Genomic DNA, 25,561 nt, shown 5'->3' with positions numbered 1-25,561 from the left:
TCAATAGTGCATCGGCAAAATGTAGCTGTGAGACTACCTAACATCAGACTGTGACATCTGTATGCAAGAGGAAGCAGTAACGTTATTTCCAAGCGGAGATTACAATACATCTGCAGTTATACAGAGTGAGTAATCGAAATTTGTGACATAAGCACGAGACATGTAGGTGATGAATGACACCACATGTATATGCTTTAACAGTGTAAATGTGGGACGTTCTAGAGATATGGTCAATACTGCATCGGCAAAATGTAGCTGTGAGACTACCTAACATCAGACTGTGACATCTGTATGCAAGAGGAAGCAGTAACGTTATTTCCAAGCGGAGAATACAGGACATCTGCAGTTATACAGAGTGAGTAATCGAAATTTGTGACATAAGCACGAGACATGTTGGTGATGAATGACACCACATGTATATGCTTTAACACTGTAAATGTGGGACGTTCTAGAGATATGGTCAATACTGCATCGGCAAAATGTAGCTGTGAGACTACCTAACATCAGACTGTGACATCTGTATGCAAGAGGAAGCAGTAACGTTATTTCCAAGCGGAGATTAAAATACATCTGCAGTTATACAGAGTGAGTAATCGAAATTTGTGACATAAGCACGAGACATGTAGGTGATGAATGACACCACATGTATATGCTTTAACACTGTAAATGTGGGACGTTCTAGAGATATGGTCAATACTGCATCGGCAAAATGTAGCTGTGAGACTACCTAACATCAGACTGTGACATCTGTTTGCAAGAGGAAGCAGTAACGTTATTTCCAAGCGGAGAATGCAATACATCTGCAGTTATACAGAGTGAGTAATCGAAATTTGTGACATAAGCACGAGACATGTTTGTGATGAATGACACCACATGTATATGCTTTAACAGTGTAAATGTGGGACGTTCTAGAGATATGGTCAATACTGCATCGGCAAAATGTAGCTGTGAGACTACCTAACATCAGACTGTGACATCTGTATTTAAGAGGAAGCAGTAACGTTATTTCCAAGCGGAGAATACAGGACATCTGCAGTTATACAGAGTGAGTAATCGAAATTTGTGACATAAGCACGAGACATGTAGGTGATGAATGACACCACATGTATATGCTTCAACAGTGTAAATGTGGGACGTTCTAGAGATATGGTCAATACTGCATCGGCAAAATGTAGCTGTGAGACTACCTAACATCAGACTGTGACATCTGTATGCAAGAGGAAGCAGTAACGTTATTTCCAAGCGGAGAATACAGGACATCTGCAGTTATACAGAGTGAGTAATCGAAATTTGTGACATAAGCACGAGACATGTAGGTGATGAATGACACCACATGTATATGCTTTAACAGTGTAAATGTGGGACGTTCTAGAGATATGGTCAATACTGCATCGGCAAAATGTAGCTGTGAGACTACCTAACATCAGACTGTGACATCTGTATGCAAGAGGAAGCAGTAACGTTATTTCCAAGCGGAGAATACAATACATCTGCAGTTATACAGAGTGAGTAATCGAAATTTGTGACATAAGCACGAGACATGTAGGTGATGAATGACACCACATGTATATGCTTTAACAGTGTAAATGTGGGACGTTCTAGAGATATGGTCAATACTGCATCGGCAAAATGTAGCTGTGAGACTACCTAACATCAGACTGTGACATCTGTATGCAAGAGGAAGCAGTAACGTTATTTCCAAGCGGAGAATACAGGACATCTGTAGTTAGACAGAGTGAGTAATCGAAATTTGTGACATAAGCACGAGACATGTAGGTGATGAATGACACCACATGTATATGCTTTAACAGTGTAAATGTGGGACGTTCTAGAGATATGGTCAATACTGCATCGGCAAAATGTAGCTGTGAGACAACCTAACATCAGACTGTGACATCTGTATGCAAGAGGAAGCAGTAACGTTATTTCCAAGCGGAGATTACAATACATCTGCAGTTATACAGAGTGAGTAATCGAAATTTGTGACATAAGCACGAGACATGTAGGTGATGAATGACACCACATGTATATGCTTTAACAGTGTAAATGTGGGACGTTCTAGAGATATGGTCAATACTGCATCGGCAAAATGTAGCTGTGAGACTACCTAACATCAGACTGTGACATCTGTATGCAAGAGGAAGCAGTAACGTTATTTCCAAGCGGAGATTACAATACATCTGCAGTTATACAGAGTGAGTAATCGAAATTTGTGACATAAGCACGAGACTTGTAGGTGATGAATGACACCACATGTATATGCTTTAACACTGTAAATGTGGGACGTTCTAGAGATATGGTCAATACTGCATCGGCAAAATGTAGCTGTGAGACTACCTAACATCAGACTGTGACATCTGTATGCAAGAGGAAGCAGTAACGTTATTTCCAAGCGGAGAATACAATACATCTGCAGTTATACAGAGTGAGTAATCGAAATTTGTGACATAAGCACGAGACATGTAGGTGATGAATGACACCACATGTATATGCTTTAACAGTGTAAATGTGGGACGTTCTAGAGATATGGTCAATACTGCATCGGCAAAATGTAGCTGTGAGACTACCTAACATCAGACTGTGACATCTGTATGCAAGAGGAAGCAGTAACGTTATTTCCAAGCGGAGAATACAGGACATCTGCAGTTATACAGAGTGAGTAATCGAAATTTGTGACATAAGCACGAGACATGTAGGTGATGAATGACACCACATGTATATGCTTTAACAGTGTAAATGTGGGACGTTCTAGAGATATGGTCAATACTGCATCGGCAAAATGTAGCTGTGAGACTACCTAACATCAGACTGTGACATCTGTATGCAAGAGGAAGCAGTAACGTTATTTCCAAGCGGAGAATACAGGACATCTGCAGTTATACAGAGTGAGTAATCGAAATTTGTGACATAAGCACGAGACATGTAGGTGATGAATGACACCACATGTATATGCTTTAACAGTGTAAATGTGGGACGTTCTAGAGATATGGTCAATACTGCATCAGCAAAATGTAGCTGTGAGACTACCTAACATCAGACTGTGACATCTGTATGCAAGAGGAAGCAGTAACGTTATTTCCAAGCGGAGAATACAGTACATCTGCAGTTATACAGAGTGAGTAATCGAAATTTGTGACATAAGCACGAGACATGTAGGTGATGAAAGACACCACATGTATATGCTTTAACACTGTAAATGTGGGACGTTCTAGAGATATGGTCAATACTGCATCGGCAAAATGTAGCTGTGAGACTACCTAACATCAGACTGTGACATCTGTATGCAAGAGGAAGCAGTAACGTTATTTCCAAGCGGAGAATACAGGACATCTGCAGTTATACAGAGTGAGTAATCGAAATTTGTGACATAAGCACGAGACATGTAGGTGATGAATGACACCACATGTATATGCTTTAACAGTGTAAATGTGGGACGTTCTAGAGATATGGTCAATACTGCATCGGCAAAATGTAGCTGTGAGACTACCTAACATCAGACTGTGAAATCTGTATGCAAGAGGAAGCAGTAACGTTATTTCCAAGCGGAGAATACAGGACATCTGCAGTTATACAGAGTGAGTAATCGAAATTTGTGACATAAGCACGAGACATGTAGGTGATGAATGACACCACATGTATATGCTTTAACAGTGTAAATGTGGGACGTTCTAGAGATATGGTCAATACTGCATCGGCAAAATGTAGCTGTGAGACTACTTAACATCAGACTGTGACATCTGTATGCAAGAGGAAGCAGTAACGTTATTTCCAAGCGGAGAATACAGGACATCTGCAGTTATACAGAGTGAGTAATCGAAATTTGTGACATAAGCACGAGACATGTAGGTGATGAATGACACCACATGTATATGCTTTAACAGTGTAAATGTGGGACGTTCTAGAGATATGGTCAATACTGCATCGGCAAAATGTAGCTGTGAGACTACCTAACATCAGACTGTGACATCTGTATGCAAGAGGAAGCAGTAACGTTATTTCCAAGCGGAGAATACAATACATCTGCAGTTATACAGAGTGAGTAATCGAAATTTGTGACATAAGCACGAGACATGTAGGTGATGAATGACACCACATGTATATGCTTATCAGTGTAAATGTGGGACGTTCTAGAGATATGGTCAATACTGCATCGGCAAAATGTAGCTGTGAGACTACCTAACATCAGACTGTGACATCTGTATGCAAGAGGAAGCAGTAACGTTATTTCCAAGCGGAGAATACAGGAAATCTGCGGTTATACAGAGTGAGTAATCGAAATTTGTGACATAAGCACGAGACATGTAGGTGATGAATGACACCACATGTATATGCTTTAACAGTGTAAATGTGGGAAGTTCTAGAGATATGGTCAATACTGCATCGGCAAAATGTAGCTGTGAGACTACCTAACATCAGACTGTGACATCTGTATGCAAGAGGAAGCAGTAACGTTATTTCCAAGCGGAGAATACAGGACATCTGCAGTTATACAGAGTGAGTAATCGAAATTTGTGACATAAGCACGAGACATGTAGGTGATGAATGACACCACATGTATATGCTTTAACACTGTAAATGTGGGACGTTCTAGAGATATGGTCAATACTGCATCGGCAAAATGTAGCTGTGAGACTACCTAACATAAGACTGTGACATCTGTATGCAAGAGGAAGCAGTAACGTTATTTCCAAGCGGAGAATACAGGACATCTGCAGTTATACAGAGTGAGTAATCGAAATTTGTGACATAAGCACGAGACATGTAGGTGATGAATGACACCACATGTATATGCTTTAACACTGTAAATGTGGGACGTTCTAGAGATATGGTCAATACTGCATCGGCAAAATGTAGCTGTGAGACTACCTAACATCAGACTGTGACATCTGTATGCAAGAGGAAGCAGTAACGTTATTTCCAAGCGGAGATTACAATACATCTGCAGTTATACAAAGTGAGTAATCGAAATTTGTGACATAAGCACGAGACATGTAGGTGATGAATGACACCACATGTATATGCTTTAACAGTGTAAATGTGGGACGTTCTAGAGATATGGTCAATACTGCATCGGCAAAATGTAGCTGTGAGACTACCTAACATCAGACTGTGACATCTGTATGCAAGAGGAAGCAGTAACGTTATTTCCAAGCGGAGAATACAATACATCTGCAGTTATACAGAGTGTGTAATCGAAATTTGTGACATAAGCACGAGACATGTAGGTGATGAATGACACCACATGTATATGCTTTAACACTGTAAATGTGGGACGTTCTAGAGATATGGTCAATACTGCATCGGCAAAATGTAGCTGTGAGACTACCTAACATCAGACTGTGACGTCTGTATGCAAGAGGAAGCAGTAACGTTATTTCCAAGCGGAGATTACAATACATCTGCAGTTATACAAAGTGAGTAATCGAAATTTGTGACATAAGCACGAGACATGTAGGTGATGAATGACACCACATGTATATGCTTTAACACTGTAAATGTGGGACGTTCTAGAGATATGGTCAATACTGCATCGGCAAAATGTAGCTGTGAGACTACCTAACATCAGACTGTGACATCTGTATGCAAGAGGAAGCAGTAACGTTATTTCCAAGCGGAGATTACAATACATCTGCAGTTATACAGAGTGAGTAATCGAAATTTGTGACATAAGCACGAGACATGTAGGTGATGAATGACACCACATGTATATGCTTTAACAGTGTAAATGTGGGACGTTCTAGAGATATGGTCAATACTGCATCGGCAAAATGTAGCTGTGAGACTACCTAACATCAGACTGTGACATCTGTATGCAAGAGGAAGCAGTAACGTTATTTCCAAGCGGAGATTACAATACATCTGCAGTTATACAGAGTGAGTAATCGAAATTTGTGACATAAGCACGAGACATGTAGGTGATGAATGACACCACATGTATATGCTTTAACACTGTAAATGTGGGACGTTCTAGAGATATGGTCAATACTGCATCGGCAAAATGTAGCTGTGAGACTACCTAACATCAGACTGTGACATCTGTATGCAAGAGGAAGCAGTAACGTTATTTCCAAGCGGAGAATACAATACATCTGCAGTTATACAGAGTGAGTAATCGAAATTTGTGACATAAGCACGAGACATGTAGGTGATGAATGACACCACATGTATATGCTTTAACACTGTAAATGTGGGACGTTCTAGAGATATGGTCAATACTGCATCGGCAAAATGTAGCTGTGAGACTACCTAACATCAGACTGTGACATCTGTATGCAAGAGGAAGCAGTAACGTTATTTCCAAGCGGAGAATACAGGACATCTGCAGTTATACAGAGTGAGTAATCGAAATTTGTGACATAAGCACGAGACATGTAGGTGATGAATGACACCACATGTATATGCTTTAACAGTGTAAATGTGGGACGTTCTAGAGATATGGTCAATACTGCATCGGCAAAATGTAGCTGTGAGACTACCTAACATCAGACTGTGACATCTGTATGCAAGAGGAAGCAGTAACGTTATTTCCAAGCGGAGAATACAGGACATCTGCAGTTATACAGAGTGAGTAATCGAAATTTGTGACATAAGCACGAGACATGTAGGTGATGAATGACACCACATGTATATGCTTTAACACTGTAAATGTGGGACGTTCTAGAGATATGGTCAATACTGCATCGGCAAAATGTAGCTGTGAGACTACCTAACATCAGACTGTGACATCTGTATGCAAGAGGAAGCAGTAACGTTATTTCCAAGCGGAGAATACAGGACATCTGCAGTTATACAGAGTGAGTAATCGAAATTTGTGACATAAGCACGAGACATGTAGGTGATGAATGACACCACATGTATATGCTTTAACACTGTAAATGTGGGACGTTCTAGAGATATGGTCAATACTGCATCGGCAAAATGTAGCTGTGAGACTACCTAACATCAGACTGTGACATCTGTATGCAAGAGGAAGCAGTAACGTTATTTCCAAGCGGAGAATACAGGACATCTGCAGTTATACAGAGTGAGTAATCGAAATTTGTGACATAAGCACGAGACATGTAGGTGATGAATGACACCACATGTATATGCTTTAACACTGTAAATGTGGGACGTTCTAGAGATATGGTCAATACTGCATCGGCAAAATGTAGCTGTGAGACTACCTAACATCAGACTGTGACATGTGTATGCAAGAGGAAGCAGTAACGTTATTTCCAAGCGGAGAATACAATACATCTGCAGTTATACAGAGTGAGTAATCGAAATTTGTGACATAAGCACGAGACATGTAGGTGATGAATGACACCACATGTATATGCTTTAACACTGTAAATGTGGGACGTTCTAGAGATATGGTCAATACTGCATCGGCAAAATGTAGCTGTGAGACTACCTAACATCAGACTGTGACATCTGTATGCAAGAGGAAGCAGTAACGTTATTTCCAAGCGGAGAATACAGGACATCTGCAGTTATACAGAGTGGGTAATCGAAATTTGTGACATAAGCACGAGACATGTAGGTGATGAATGACACCACATGTATATGCTTTAACAGTGTAAATGTGGGACGTTCTAGAGATATGGTCAATACTGCATCGGCAAAATGTAGCTGTGAGACTACCTAACATCAGACTGTGACATCTGTATGCAAGAGGAAGCAGTAACGTTATTTCCAAGCGGAGAATACAATACAACTGCAGTTATACAGAGTGAGTAATCGAAATTTGTGACATAAGCACGAGACATGTAGGTGATGAATGACACCACATGTATATGCTTTAACACTGTAAATGTGTGACGTTCTAGAGATATGGTCAATACTGCATCGGCAAAATGTAGCTGTGAGACTACCTAATATCAGACTGTGACATCTGTATGCAAGAGGAAGCAGTAACGTTATTTCCAAGCGGAGAATACAGGACATCTGCAGTTATACAGAGTGAGTAATCGAAATTTGTGACATAAGCACGAGACATGTAGGTGATGAATGACACCACATGTATATGCTTTAACAGTGTAAATGTGGGACGTTCTAGAGATATGGTCAATACTGCATCGGCAAAATGTAGCTGTGAGACTACCTAACATCAGACTGTGACATCTGTATGCAAGAGGAAGCAGTAACGTTATTTCCAAGCGGAGAATACAGGACATCTGCAGTTATACAGAGTGAGTAAACGAAATTTGTGACATAAGCACGAGACATGTAGGTGATGAATGACACCACATGTATATGCTTTAACAGTGTAAATGTGGGACGTTCTAGAGATATGGTCAATACTGCATCGGCAAAATGTAGCTGTGAGACTACCTAACATCAGACTGTGACATCTGTATGCAAGAGGAAGCAGTAACGTTATTTCCAAGCGGAGAATACAGGACATCTGCAGTTATACAGAGTGAGTAATCGAAATTTGTGACATAAGCACGAGACATGTAGGTGATGAATGACACCACATGTATATGCTTTAACAGTGTAAATGTGGGACGTTCTAGAGATATGGTCAATACTGCATCGGCAAAATGTAGCTGTGAGACTACCTAACATCAGACTGTGACATCTGTATGCAAGAGGAAGCAGTAACGTTATTTCCAAGCGGAGAATACAGGACATCTGCAGTTATACAGAGTGAGTAATCGAAATTTGTGACATAAGCACGAGACATGTAGGTGATGAATGACACCACATGTATATGCTTTAACAGTGTAAATGTGGGACGTTCTAGAGATATGGTCAATACTGCATCGGCAAAATGTAGCTGTGAGACTACCTAACATCAGACTGTGACATCTGTATGCAAGAGGAAGCAGTAACGTTATTTCCAAGCGGAGAATACAGGACATCTGCAGTTATACAGAGTGAGTAATCGAAATTTGTGACATAAGCACGAGACATGTAGGTGATGAATGACACCACATGTATATGCTTTAACAGTGTAAATGTGGGACGTTCTAGAGATATGGTCAATACTGCATCGGCAAAATGTAGCTGTGAGACTACCTAACATCAGACTGTGACATCTGTATGCAAGAGGAAGCAGTAACGTTATTTCCAAGCGGAGAATACAGGACATCTGCAGTTATACAGAGTGAGTAATCGAAATTTGTGACATAAGCACGAGACATGTAGGTGATGAATGACACCACATGTATATGCTTTAACAGTGTAAATGTGGGACGTTCTAGAGATATGGTCAATACTGCATCGGCAAAATGTAGCTGTGAGACTACCTAACATCAGACTGTGACATCTGTATGCAAGAGGAAGCAGTAACGTTATTTCCAAGCGGAGAATACAGGACATCTGCAGTTATACAGAGTGAGTAATCGAAATTTGTGACATAAGCACGAGACATGTAGGTGATGAATGACACCACATGTATATGCTTTAACAGTGTAAATGTGGTACGTTCTAGAGATATGGTCAATACTGCATCGGCAAAATGTAGCTGTGAGACTACCTAACATCAGACTGTGAAATCTGTATGCAAGAGGAAGCAGTAACGTTATTTCCAAGCGGAGAATACAGGACATCTGCAGTTATACAGAGTGAGTAATCGAAATTTGTGACATAAGCACGAGACATGTAGGTGATGAATGACACCACATGTATATGCTTTAACACTGTAAATGTGGGACGTTCTAGAGATATGGTCAATACTGCATCGGCAAAATGTAGCTGTGAGACTACCTAACATCAGACTGTGACATCTGTATGCAAGAGGAAGCAGTAACGTTATTTCCAAGCGGAGAATACAGGACATCTGCAGTTATACAGAGTGAGTAATCGAAATTTGTGACATAAGCACGAGACATGTAGGTGATGAATGACACCACATGTATATGCTTTAACAGTGTAAATGTGGGACGTTCTAGAGATATGGTCAATACTGCATCGGCAAAATGTAGCTGTGAGACTACCTAACATCAGACTGTGACATCTGTATGCAAGAGGAAGCAGTAACGTTATTTCCAAGCGGAGAATACAGGACATCTGCAGTTATACAGAGTGAGTAATCGAAATTTGTGACATAAGCACGAGACATGTAGGTGATGAATGACACCACATGTATATGCTTTAACAGTGTAAATGTGGGACGTTCTAGAGATATGGTCAATACTGCATCGGCAAAATGTAGCTGTGAGACTACCTAACATCAGACTGTGTCATCTGTATGCAAGAGGAAGCAGTAACGTTATTTCCAAGCGGAGAATACAGGACATCTGCAGTTATACAGAGTGAGTAATCGAAATTTGTGACATAAGCACGAGACATGTAGGTGATGAATGACACCACATGTATATGCTTTAACACTGTAAATGTGGGACGTTCTAGAGATATGGTCAATACTGCATCGGCAAAATGTAGCTGTGAGACTACCTAACATCAGACTGTGACATCTGTATGCAAGAGGAAGCAGTAACGTTATTTCCAATCGGAGAATACAATACATCTGCAGTTATACAGAGTGAGTAATCGAAATTTGTGACATAAGCACGAGACATGTAGGTGATGAATGACACCACATGTATATCCTTTAACACTGTAAATGTGGGACGTTCTAGAGATATGGTCAATACTGCATCGGCAAAATGTAGCTGTGAGACTACCTTACATCAGACTGTGACATCTGTATGCAAGAGGAAGCAGTAACGTTATTTCCAAGCGGAGAATACAGGACATCTGCAGTTATACAGAGTGAGTAATCGAAATTTGTGACATAAGAACGAGACATGTAGGTGATGAATGACACCACATGTATATGCTTTAACACTGTAAATGTGGGACGTTCTAGAGATATGGTCAATACTGCATCGGCAAAATGTAGCTGTGAGACTACCTAACATCAGACTGTGACATCTGTATGCAAGAGGAAGCAGTAACGTTATTTCCAAGCGGAGAATACAGGACATCTGCAGTTATACAGAGTGAGTAATCGAAATTTGTGACATAAGCTCGAGACATGTAGGTGATGAATGACACCACATGTATATGCTTTACCACTGTAAATGTGGGACGTTCTAGAGATATGGTCAATACTGCTTCGGCAAAATGTAGCTGTGAGACTACCTAACATCAGACTGTGACATCTGTATGCAAGAGGAAGCAGTAACGTTATTTCCAAGCGGAGAATACAGGACATCTGCAGTTATACAGAGTGAGTAATCGAAATTTGTGACATAAGCACGAGACATGTAGGTGATGAATGACACCACATGTATATGCTTTAACACTGTAAATGTGGGACGTTCTAGAGATATGGTCAATACTGCATCGGCAAAATGTAGCTGTGAGACTACCTAACATCAGACTGTGACATCTGTATGCAAGAGGAAGCAGTAACGTTATTTCCAACCGGAGAATACAGGACATCTGCAGTTATACAGAGTGAGTAATCGAAATTTGTGACATAAGCACGAGACATGTAGGTGATGAATGACACCACATGTATATGCTTTAACACTGTAAATGTGGGACGTTCTAGAGATATGGTCAATACTGCTTCGGCAAAATGTAGCTGTGAGACTACCTAACATCAGACTGTGACATCTGTATGCAAGAGGAAGCAGTAACGTTATTTCCAAGCGGAGAATACAGGACATCTGCAGTTATACAGAGTGAGTAATCGAAATTTGTGACATAAGCACGAGACATGTAGGTGATGAATGACACCACATGTATATGCTTTAACACTGTAAATGTGGGACGTTCTAGAGATATGGTCAATACTGCATCGGCAAAATGTAGCTGTGAGACTACCTAACATCAGACTGTGACATCTGTATGCAAGAGGAAGCAGTAACGTTATTTCCAAGCGGAGAATACAGGACATCTGCAGTTATACAGAGTGAGTAATCGAAATTTGTGACATAAGCACGAGACATGTAGGTGATGAATGACACCACATGTATATGCTTTACCACTGTAAATGTGGGACGTTCTAGAGATATGGTCAATACTGCTTCGGCAAAATGTAGCTGTGAGACTACCTAACATCAGACTGTGACATCTGTATGCAAGAGGAAGCAGTAAAGTTATTTCCAAGCGGAGAATACAGGACATCTGCAGTTATACAGAGTGAGTAATCGAAATTTGTGACATAAGCACGAGACATGTAGGTGATGAATGACACCACATGTATATGCTTTAACGCTGTAAATGTGGGACGTTCTAGAGATATGGTCAATACTGCATCGGCAAAATGTAGCTGTGAGACTACCTAACATCAGACTGTGACATCTGTATGCAAGAGGAAGCAGTAACGTTATTTCCAAGCGGAGAATACAGGACATCTGCAGTTATACAGAGTGAGTAATCGAAATTTGTGACATAAGCACGAGACATGTAGGTGATGAATGACACCACATGTATATGCTTTAACACTGTAAATGTGGGACGTTCTAGAGATATGGTCAATACTGCATCGGCAAAATGTAGCTGTGAGACTACCTAACATCAGACTGTGACATCTGTATGCAAGAGGAAGCAGTAACGTTATTTCCAAGCGGAGAATACAGGACATCTGCAGTTATACAGAGTGAGTAATCGAAATTTGTGACATAAGCACGAGACATGTAGGTGATGAATGACACCACATGTATATGCTTTAACACTGTAAATGTGGGACGTTCTAGAGATATGGTCAATACTGCATCGGCAAAATGTAGCTGTGAGACTACCTAACATCAGACTGTGACATCTGTATGCAAGAGGAAGCAGTAACGTTATTTCCAAGCGGAGAATACAGGACATCTGCAGTTATACAGAGTGAGTAATCGAAATTTGTGACATAAGCACGAGACATGTAGGTGATGAATGACACCACAAGTATATGCTTTAACAGTGTAAATGAGGGACGTTCTAGAGATATGGTCAATACTGCATCGGCAAAATGTAGCTGTGAGACTACCTAACACCAGACTGTGACATCTGTATGCAAGAGGAAGCAGTAACGTTATTTCCAAGCGGAGAATACAGGACATCTGCAGTTATACAGAGTGAGTAATCGAAATTTGTGACATAAGCTCGAGACATGTAGGTGATGAATGACACCACATGTATATGCTTTACCACTGTAAATGTGGGACGTTCTAGAGATATGGTCAATACTGCTTCGGCAAAATGTAGCTGTGAGACTACCTTACATCAGACTGTGACATCTGTATGCAAGAGGAAGCAGTAACGTTATTTCCAAGCGGAGAATACAGGACATCTGCAGTTATACAGAGTGAGTAATCGAAATTTGTGACATAAGCACGAGACATGTAGGTGATGAATGACACCACATGTATATGCTTTAACAGTGTAAATGAGGGACGTTCTAGAGATATGGTCAATACTGCTTCGGCAAAATGTAGCTGTGAGACTACCTAACATCAGACTGTGACATCTGTATGCAAGAGGAAGCAGTAACGTTATTTCCAAGCGGAGAATACAATACATCTGCAGTTATACAGAGTGAGTAATCGAAATTTGTGACATAAGCACGAGACATGTAGGTGATGAATGACACCACATGTATATGCTTTAACACTGTAAATGTGGGACGTTCTAGAGATATGGTCAATACTGCTTCGGCAAAATGTAGCTGTGAGACTACCTTACATCAGACTGTGACATCTGTATGCAAGAGGAAGCAGTAACGTTATTTCCAAGCGGAGAATACAGGACATCTGCAGTTATACAGAGTGAGTAATCGAAATTTGTGACATAAGCTCGAGACATGTAGGTGATGAATGACACCACATGTATATGCTTTAACACTGTAAATGTGGGACGTTCTAGAGATATGGTCAATACTGCATCGGCAAAATGTAGCTGTGAGACTACCTAACATCAGACTGTGACATCTGTATGCAAGAGGAAGCAGTAACGTTATTTCCAAGCGGAGAATACAGGACATCTGCAGTTATACAGAGTGAGTAATCGAAATTTGTGACATAAGCTCGAGACATGTAGGTGATGAATGACACCACATGTATATGCTTTACCACTGTAAATGTGGGACGTTCTAGAGATATGGTCAATACTGCATCGGCAAAATGTAGCTGTGAGACTACCTAACATCAGACTGTGACATCTGTATGCAAGAGGAAGCAGTAACGTTATTTCCAAGCGGAGAATACAGGACATCTGCAGTTATACAGAGTGAGTAATCGAAATTTGTGACATAAGCACGAGACATGTAGGTGATGAATGACACCACAAGTATATGCTTTAACAGTGTAAATGAGGGACGTTCTAGAGATATGGTCAATACTGCATCGGCAAATTGTAGCTGTGAGACTACCTAACACCAGACTGTGACATCTGTATGCAAGAGGAAGCAGTAACGTTATTTCCAAGCGGAGAATACAGGACATCTGCAGTTATACAGAGTGAGTAATCGAAATTTGTGACATAAGCTCGAGACATGTAGGTGATGAATGACACCACATGTATATGCTTTACCACTGTAAATGTGGGACGTTCTAGAGATATGGTCAATACTGCTTCGGCAAAATGTAGCTGTGAGACTACCTTACATCAGACTGTGACATCTGTATGCAAGAGGAAGCAGTAACGTTATTTCCAAGCGGAGAATACAGGACATCTGCAGTTATACAGAGTGAGTAATCGAAATTTGTGACATAAGCACGAGACATGTAGGTGATGAATGACACCACATGTATATGCTTTAACAGTGTAAATGAGGGACGTTCTAGAGATATGGTCAATACTGCATCGGCAAAATGTAGCTGTGAGACTACCTAACATCAGACTGTGACATCTGTATGCAAGAGGAAGCAGTAACGTTATTTCCAAGCGGAGAATACAATACATCTGCAGTTATACAGAGTGAGTAATCGAAATTTGTGACATAAGCACGAGACATGTAGGTGATGAATGACACCACATGTATATGCTTTAACACTGTAAATGTGGGACGTTCTAGAGATATGGTCAATACTGCTTCGGCAAAATGTAGCTGTGAGACTACCTTACATCAGACTGTGACATCTGTATGCAAGAGGAAGCAGTAACGTTATTTCCAAGCGGAGAATACAGGACATCTGCAGTTATACAGAGTGAGTAATCGAAATTTGTGACATAAGCTCGAGACATGTAGGTGATGAATGACACCACATGTATATGCTTTAACACTGTAAATGTGGGACGTTCTAGAGATATGGTCAATACTGCATCGGCAAAATGTAGCTGTGAGACTACCTAACATCAGACTGTGACATCTGTATGCAAGAGGAAGCAGTAACGTTATTTCCAAGCGGAGAATACAGGACATCTGCAGTTATACAGAGTGAGTAATCGAAATTTGTGACATAAGCTCGAGACATGTAGGTGATGAATGACACCACATGTATATGCTTTACCACTGTAAATGTGGGACGTTCTAGAGATATGGTCAATACTGTTCGGCAAAATGTAGCTGTGAGACTACCTAACATCAGACTGTGACATCTGTATGCAAGAGGAAGCAGTAACGTTATTTCCAAGCGGAGAATACAGGACATCTGCAGTTATACAGAGTGAGTAATCGAAATTTGTGACATAAGCACGAGACATGTAGGTGATGAATGACACCACATGTATATGCTTTAACAGTGTAAATGTGGGACGTTCTAGAGATATGGTCAATACTGCATCGGCAAAATGTAGCTGTGAGACTACCTAACATCAGACTGTGACATCTGTATGCAAGAGGAAGCAGTAACGTTATTTCCAAGCGGAGAATACAGGACATCTGCAGTTATACAGAGTGAGTAATCGAAATTTGTGACATAAGCACGAGACATGTAGGTGATGAATGACACCACATGTATATGCTTTAACACTGTAAATGTGGGACGTTCTAGAGATATGGTCAATACTGCTTCGGCAAAATGTAGCTGTGAGACTACCTAACATCAGACTGTGACATCTGTATGCAAGAGGAAGCAGTAACGTTATTTCCAAGCGGAGAATACAGGACATCTGCAGTTATACAGAGTGAGTAATCGAAATTTGTGACATAAGCACGAGACATGTAGGTGATGAATGACACCACATGTATATGCTTTAACACTGTAAATGTGGGACGTTCTAGAGATATGGTCAATACTGCATCGGCAAAATGTAGCTGTGAGACTACCTAACATCAGACTGTGACATCTGTATGCAAGAGGAAGCAGTAACGTTATTTCCAAGCGGAGAATACAGGACATCTGCAGTTATACAGAGTGAGTAATCGAAATTTGTGACATAAGCACGAGACATGTAGGTGATGAATGACACCACATGTATATGCTTTACCATTGTAAATGTGGGACGTTCTAGAGATATGGTCAATACTGCTTCGGCAAAATGTAGCTGTGAGACTACCTAACATCAGACTGTGACATCTGTATGCAAGAGGAAGCAGTAACGTTATTTCCAAGCGGAGAATACAGGACATCTGCAGTTATACAGAGTGAGTAATCGAAATTTGTGACATAAGCACGAGACATGTAGGTGATGAATGACACCACATGTATATGCTTTAACACTGTAAATGTGGGACGTTCTAGAGATATGGTCAATACTGCATCGGCAAAATGTAGCTGTGAGACTACCTAACATCAGACTGTGACATCTGTATGCAAGAGGAAGCAGTAACGTTATTTCCAAGCGGAGAATACAGGACATCTGCAGTTATACAGAGTGAGTAATCGAAATTTGTGACATAAGCACGAGACATGTAGGTGATGAATGACACCACATGTATATGCTTTAACAGTGTAAATGTGGGACGTTCTAGAGATATGGTCAATACTGCATCGGCAAAATGTAGCTGTGAGACTACCTAACATCAGACTGTGACATCTGTATGCAAGAGGAAGCAGTAACGTTATTTCCAAGCGGAGAATACAATACATCTGCAGTTATACAGAGTGAGTAATCGAAATTTGTGACATAAGCACGAGACATGTAGGTGATGAATGACACCACATGTATATGCTTTAACACTGTAAATGTGGGACGTTCTAGAGATATGGTCAATACTGCATCGGCAAAATGTAGCTGTGAGACTACCTAACATCAGACTGTGACATCTGTATGCAAGAGGAAGCAGTAACGTTATTTCCAAGCGGAGAATACAGGACATCTGCAGTTATACAGAGTGAGTAATCGAAATTTGTGACATAAGCACGAGACATGTAGGTGATGAATGACACCACATGTATATGCTTTAACAGTGTAAATGAGGGACGTTCTAGAGATATGGTCAATACTGCATCGGCAAAATGTAGCTGTGAGACTACCTAACACCAGACTGTGACATCTGTATGCAAGAGGAAGCAGTAACGTTATTTCCAAGCGGAGAATACAGGACATCTGCAGTTATACAGAGTGAGTAATCGAAATTTGTGACATAAGCACGAGACATGTAGGTGATGAATGACACCACATGTATATGCTTTACCACTGTAAATGTGGGACGTTCTAGAGATATGGTCAATACTGCTTCGGCAAAATGTAGCTGTGAGACTACCTTACATCAGACTGTGACATCTGTATGCAAGAGGAAGCAGTAACGTTATTTCCAAGCGGAGAATACAGGACATCTGCAGTTATACAGAGTGAGTAATCGAAATTTGTGACATAAGCACGAGACATGTAGGTGATGAATGACACCACATGTATATGCTTTAACAGTGTAAATGTGGGACGTTCTAGAGATATGGTCAATACTGCATCGGCAAAATGTAGCTGTGAGACTACCTAACATCAGACTGTGACATCTGTATGCAAGAGGAAGCAGTAACGTTATTTCCAAGCGGAGAATACAGGACATCTGCAGTTATACAGAGTGAGTAATCGAAATTTGTGACATAAGCACGTGACATGTAGGTGATGAATGACACCACATGTATATGCTTTAACACTGTAAATGTGGGACGTTCTAGAGATATGGTCAATACTGCTTCGGCAAAATGTAGCTGTGAGACTACCTAACATCAGACTGTGACATCTGTATGCAAGAGGAAGCAGTAACGTTATTTCCAAGCGGAGAATACAGGACATCTGCAGTTATACAGAGTGAGTAATCGAAATTTGTGACATAAGCACGAGACATGTAGGTGATGAATGACACCACATGTATATGCTTTAACACTGTAAATGTGGGACGTTCTAGAGATATGGTCAATACTGCATCGGCAAAATGTAGCTGTGAGACTACCTAACATCAGACTGTGACATCTGTATGCAAGAGGAAGCAGTAACGTTATTTCCAAGCGGAGAATACAGGACATCTGCAGTTATACAGAGTGAGTAATCGAAATTTGTGACATAAGCACGAGACATGTAGGTGATGAATGACACCACATGTATATGCTTTACCATTGTAAATGTGGGACGTTCTAGAGATATGGTCAATACTGCTTCGGCAAAATGTAGCTGTGAGACTACCTAACATCAGACTGTGACATCTGTATGCAAGAGGAAGCAGTAACGTTATTTCCAAGCGGAGAATACAGGACATCTGCAGTTATACAGAGTGAGTAATCGAAATTTGTGACATAAGCACGAGACATGTAGGTGATGAATGACACCACATGTATATGCTTTAACAGTGTAAATGTGGGACGTTCTAGAGATATGGTCAATACTGCATCGGCAAAATGTAGCTGTGAGACTACCTAACATCAGACTGTGACATCTGTATGCAAGAGGAAGCAGTAACGTTATTTCCAAGCGGAGAATACAGGACATCTGCAGTTATACAGAGTGAGTAATCGAAATTTGTGACATAAGCACGAGACATGTAGGTGATGAATGACACCACATGTATATGCTTTAACAGTGTAAATGTGGTACGTTCTAGAGATATGGTCAATACTGCATCGGCAAAATGTAGCTGTGAGACTACCTAACATCAGACTGTGACATCTGTATGCAAGAGGAAGCAGTAACGTTATTTCCAAGCGGAGAATACAGGACATCTGCAGTTATACAGAGTGAGTAATCGAAATTTGTGACATAAGCACGAGACATGTAGGTGATGAATGACACCACATGTATATGCTTTAACACTGTAAATGTGGGACGTTCTAGAGATATGGTCAATACTGCATCGGCAAAATGTAGCTGTGAGACTACCTAACATCAGACTGTGACATCTGTATGCAAGAGGAAGCAGTAACGTTATTTCCAAGCGGAGAATACAGGACATCTGCAGTTATACAGAGTGAGTAATCGAAATTTGTGACATAAGCACGAGACATGTAGGTGATGAATGACACCACATGCTTTAACAGTGTAAATGTGGGACGTTCTAGAGATATGGTCAATACTGCATCGGCAAAATGTAGCTGTGAGACTACCTAACATCAGACTGTGACATCTGTATGCAAGAGGAAGCAGTAACGTTATTTCCAAGCGGAGAATACAGGACATCTGCAGTTATACAGAGTGAGTAATCGAAATTTGTGACATAAGCACGAGACATGTAGGTGATGAATGACACCACATGTATATGCTTTAACAGTGTAAATGTGGGACGTTCTAGAGATATGGTCAATACTGCATCGGCAAAATGTAGCTGTGAGACTACCTAACATCAGACTGTGTCATCTGTATGCAAGAGGAAGCAGTAACGTTATTTCCAAGCGGAGAATACAGGACATCTGCAGTTATACAGAGTGAGTAATCGAAATTTGTGACATAAGCACGAGACATGTAGGTGATGAATGACACCACATGTATATGCTTTAACACTGTAAATGTGGGACGTTCTAGAGATATGGTCAATACTGCATCGGCAAAATGTAGCTGTGAGACTACCTAACATCAGACTGTGACATCTGTATGCAAGAGGAAGCAGTAACGTTATTTCCAAGCGGAGAATACAATACATCTGCAGTTATACAGAGTGAGTAATCGAAATTTGTGACATAAGCACGAGACATGTAGGTGATGAATGACACCACATGTATATCCTTTAACACTGTAAATGTGGGACGTTCTAGAGATATGGTCAATACTGCATCGGCAAAATGTAGCTGTGAGACTACCTAACATCAGACTGTGACATCTGTATGCAAGAGGAAGCAGTAACGTTATTTCCAAGCGGAGAATACAGGACATCTGCAGTTATACAGAGTGAGTAATCGAAATTTGTGACATAAGAACGAGACATGTAGGTGATGAATGACACCACATGTATATGCTTTAACACTGTAAATGTGGGACGTTCTAGAGATATGGTCAATACTGCATCGGCAAAATGTAGCTGTGAGACTACCTAACATCAGACTGTGACATCTGTATGCAAGAGGAAGCAGTAACGTTATTTCCAAGCGGAGAATACAGGACATCTGCAGTTATACAGAGTGAGTAATCGAAATTTGTGACATAAGCTCGAGACATGTAGGTGATGAATGACACCACATGTATATGCTTTACCACTGTAAATGTGGGACGTTCTAGAGATATGGTCAATACTGCTTCGGCAAAATGTAGCTGTGAGACTACCTAACATCAGACTGTGACATCTGTATGCAAGAGGAAGCAGTAACGTTATTTCCAAGCGGAGAATACAGGACATCTGCAGTTATACAGAGTGAGTAATCGAAATTTGTGACATAAGCACGAGACATGTAGGTGATGAATGACACCACATGTATATGCTTTAACACTGTAAATGTGGGACGTTCTAGAGATATGGTCAATACTGCATCGGCAAAATGTAGCTGTGAGACTACCTAACATCAGACTGTGACATCTGTATGCAAGAGGAAGCAGTAACGTTATTTCCAACCGGAGAATACAGGACATCTGCAGTTATACAGAGTGAGTAATCGAAATTTGTGACATAAGCACGAGACATGTAGGTGATGAATGACACCACATGTATATGCTTTAACACTGTAAATGTGGGACGTTCTAGAGATATGGTCAATACTGCTTCGGCAAAATGTAGCTGTGAGACTACCTAACATCAGACTGTGACATCTGTATGCAAGAGGAAGCAGTAACGTTATTTCCAAGCGGAGAATACAGGACATCTGCAGTTATACAGAGTGAGTAATCGAAATTTGTGACATAAGCACGAGACATGTAGGTGATGAATGACACCACATGTATATGATTTAACACTGTAAATGTGGGACGTTCTAGAGATATGGTCAATACTGCATCGGCAAAATGTAGCTGTGAGACTACCTAACATCAGACTGTGACATCTGTATGCAAGAGGAAGCAGTAACGTTATTTCCAAGCGGAGAATACAGGACATCTGCAGTTATACAGAGTGAGTAATCGAAATTTGTGACATAAGCACGAGACATGTAGGTGATGAATGACACCACATGTATATGCTTTACCACTGTAAATGTGGGACGTTCTAGAGATATGGTCAATACTGCTTCGGCAAAATGTAGCTGTGAGACTACCTAACATCAGACTGTGACATCTGTATGCAAGAGGAAGCAGTAAAGTTATTTCCAAGCGGAGAATACAGGACATCTGCAGTTATACAGAGTGAGTAATCGAAATTTGTGACATAAGCACGAGACATGTAGGTGATGAATGACACCACATGTATATGCTTTAACGCTGTAAATGTGGGACGTTCTAGAGATATGGTCAATACTGCATCGGCAAAATGTAGCTGTGAGACTACCTAACATCAGACTGTGACATCTGTATGCAAGAGGAAGCAGTAACGTTATTTCCAAGCGGAGAATACAGGACATCTGCAGTTATACAGAGTGAGTAATCGAAATTTGTGACATAAGCACGAGACATGTAGGTGATGAATGACACCACATGTATATGCTTTAACACTGTAAATGTGGGACGTTCTAGAGATATGGTCAATACTGCATCGGCAAAATGTAGCTGTGAGACTACCTAACATCAGACTGTGACATCTGTATGCAAGAGGAAGCAGTAACGTTATTTCCAAGCGGAGAATACAGGACATCTGCAGTTATACAGAGTGAGTAATCGAAATTTGTGACATAAGCACGAGACATGTAGGTGATGAATGACACCACATGTATATGCTCTAACAGTGTAAATGTGGGACGTTCTAGAGATATGGTCAATACTGCTTCGGCAAAATGTAGCTGTGAGACTACCTTACATCAGACTGTGACATCTGTATGCAAGAGGAAGCAGTAACGTTATTTCCAAGCGGAGAATACAGGACATCTGCAGTTATACAGAGTGAGTAATCGAAATTTGTGACATAAGCTCGAGACATGTAGGTGATGAATGACACCACATGTATATGCTTTAACACTGTAAATGTGGGACGTTCTAGAGATATGGTCAATACTGCATCGGCAAAATGTAGCTGTGAGACTACCTAACATCAGACTGTGACATCTGTATGCAAGAGGAAGCAGTAACGTTATTTCCAAGCGGAGAATACAGGACATCTGCAGTTATACAGAGTGAGTAATCGAAATTTGTGACATAAGCTCGAGACATGTAGGTGATGAATGACACCACATGTATATGCTTTACCACTGTAAATGTGGGACGTTCTAGAGATATGGTCAATACTGCATCGGCAAAATGTAGCTGTGAGACTACCTAACATCAGACTGTGACATCTGTATGCAAGAGGAAGCAGTAACGTTATTTCCAAGCGGAGAATACAGGACATCTGCAGTTATACAGAGTGAGTAATCGAAATTTGTGACATAAGCACGAGACATGTAGGTGATGAATGACACCACAAGTATATGCTTTAACAGTGTAAATGAGGGACGTTCTAGAGATATGGTCAATACTGCATCGGCAAATTGTAGCTGTGAGACTACCTAACACCAGACTGTGACATCTGTATGCAAGAGGAAGCAGTAACGTTATTTCCAAGCGGAGAATACAGGACATCTGCAGTTATACAGAGTGAGTAATCGAAATTTGTGACATAAGCTCGAGACATGTAGGTGATGAATGACACCACATGTATATGCTTTACCACTGTAAATGTGGGACGTTCTAGAGATATGGTCAATACTGCTTCGGCAAAATGTAGCTGTGAGACTACCTTACATCAGACTGTGACATCTGTATGCAAGAGGAAGCAGTAACGTTATTTCCAAGCGGAGAATACAGGACATCTGCAGTTATACAGAGTGAGTAATCGAAATTTGTGACATAAGCACGAGACATGTAGGTGATGAATGACACCACATGTATATGCTTTAACAGTGTAAATGAGGGACGTTCTAGAGATATGGTCAATACTGCATCGGCAAAATGTAGCTGTGAGACTACCTAACATCAGACTGTGACATCTGTATGCAAGAGGAAGCAGTAACGTTATTTCCAAGCGGAGAATACAATACATCTGCAGTTATACAGAGTGAGTAATCGAAATTTGTGACATAAGCACGAGACATGTAGGTGATGAATGACACCACATGTATATGCTTTAACACTGTAAATGTGGGACGTTCTAGAGATATGGTCAATACTGCTTCGGCAAAATGTAGCTGTGAGACTACCTTACATCAGACTGTGACATCTGTATGCAAGAGGAAGCAGTAACGTTATTTCCAAGCGGAGAATACAGGACATCTGCAGTTATACAGAGTGAGTAATCGAAATTTGTGACATAAGCTCGAGACATGTAGGTGATGAATGACACCACATGTATATGCTTTAACACTGTAAATGTGGGACGTTCTAGAGATATGGTCAATACTGCATCGGCAAAATGTAGCTGTGAGACTACCTAACATCAGACTGTGACATCTGTGTGCAAGAGGAAGCAGTAACGTTATTTCCAAGCGGAGAATACAGGACATCTGCAGTTATACAGAGTGAGTAATCGAAATTTGTGACATAAGCTCGAGACATGTAGGTGATGAATGACACCACATGTATATGCTTTACCACTGTAAATGTGGGACGTTCTAGAGATATGGTCAATACTGCTTCGGCAAAATGTAGCTGTGAGACTACCTAACATCAGACTGTGACATCTGTATGCAAGAGGAAGCAGTAACGTTATTTCCAAGCGGAGAATACAGGACATCTGCAGTTATACAGAGTGAGTAATCGAAATTTGTGACATAAGCACGAGACATGTAGGTGATGAATGACACCACATGTATATGCTTTAACAGTGTAAATGTGGGACGTTCTAGAGATATGGTCAATACTGCATCGGCAAAATGTAGCTGTGAGACTACCTAACATCAGACTGTGACATCTGTATGCAAGAGGAAGCAGTAACGTTATTTCCAAGCGGAGAATACAGGACATCTGCAGTTATACAGAGTGAGTAATCGAAATTTGTGACATAAGCACGAGACATGTAGGTGATGAATGACACCACATGTATATGCTTTAACACTGTAAATGTGGGACGTTCTAGAGATATGGTCAATACTGCTTCGGCAAAATGTAGCTGTGAGACTACCTAACATCAGACTGTGACATCTGTATGCAAGAGGAAGCAGTAACGTTATTTCCAAGCGGAGAATACAGGACATCTGCAGTTATACAGAGTGAGTAATCGAAATTTGTGACATAAGCACGAGACATGTAGGTGATGAATGACACCACATGTATATGCTTTAACACTGTAAATGTGGGACGTTCTAGAGATATGGTCAATACTGCATCGGCAAAATGTAGCTGTGAGACTACCTAACATCAGACTGTGACATCTGTATGCAAGAGGAAGCAGTAACGTTATTTCCAAGCGGAGAATACAGGACATCTGCAGTTATACAGAGTGAGTAATCGAAATTTGTGACATAAGCACGAGACATGTAGGTGATGAATGACACCACATGTATATGCTTTACCATTGTAAATGTGGGACGTTCTAGAGATATGGTCAATACTGCTTCGGCAAAATGTAGCTGTGAGACTACCTAACATCAGACTGTGACATCTGTATGCAAGAGGAAGCAGTAACGTTATTTCCAAGCGGAGAATACAGGACATCTGCAGTTATACAGAGTGAGTAATCGAAATTTGTGACATAAGCACGAGACATGTAGGTGATGAATGACACCACATGTATATGCTTTAACACTGTAAATGTGGGACGTTCTAGAGATATGGTCAATACTGCATCGGCAAAATGTAGCTGTGAGACTACCTAACATCAGACTGTGACATCTGTATGCAAGAGGAAGCAGTAACGTTATTTCCAAGCGGAGAATACAGGACATCTGCAGTTATACAGAGTGAGTAATCGAAATTTGTGACATAAGCACGAGACATGTAGGTGATGAATGACACCACATGTATATGCTTTAACACTGTAAATGTGGGACGTTCTAGAGATATGGTCAATACTGCATCGGCAAAATGTAGCTGTGAGACTACCTAACATCAGACTGTGACATCTGTATGCAAGAGGAAGCAGTAACGTTATTTCCAAGCGGAGAATACAATACATCTGCAGTTATACAGAGTGAGTAATCGAAATTTGTGACATAAGCACGAGACATGTAGGTGATGAATGACAGCACATGTATATGCTTTAACACTGTAAATGTGGGACGTTCTAGAGATATGGTCAATACTGCATCGGCAAAATGTAGCTGTGAGACTACCT

The sequence above is a fragment of the Schistocerca serialis genome, chromosome 8 (genome assembly GCF_023864345.2).
Source record: "Schistocerca serialis cubense isolate TAMUIC-IGC-003099 chromosome 8, iqSchSeri2.2, whole genome shotgun sequence".
In the NCBI taxonomy this organism is placed as follows: domain Eukaryota; kingdom Metazoa; phylum Arthropoda; class Insecta; order Orthoptera; family Acrididae; genus Schistocerca; species Schistocerca serialis.
Note: the sequence above shows the minus strand (reverse complement) of the source record.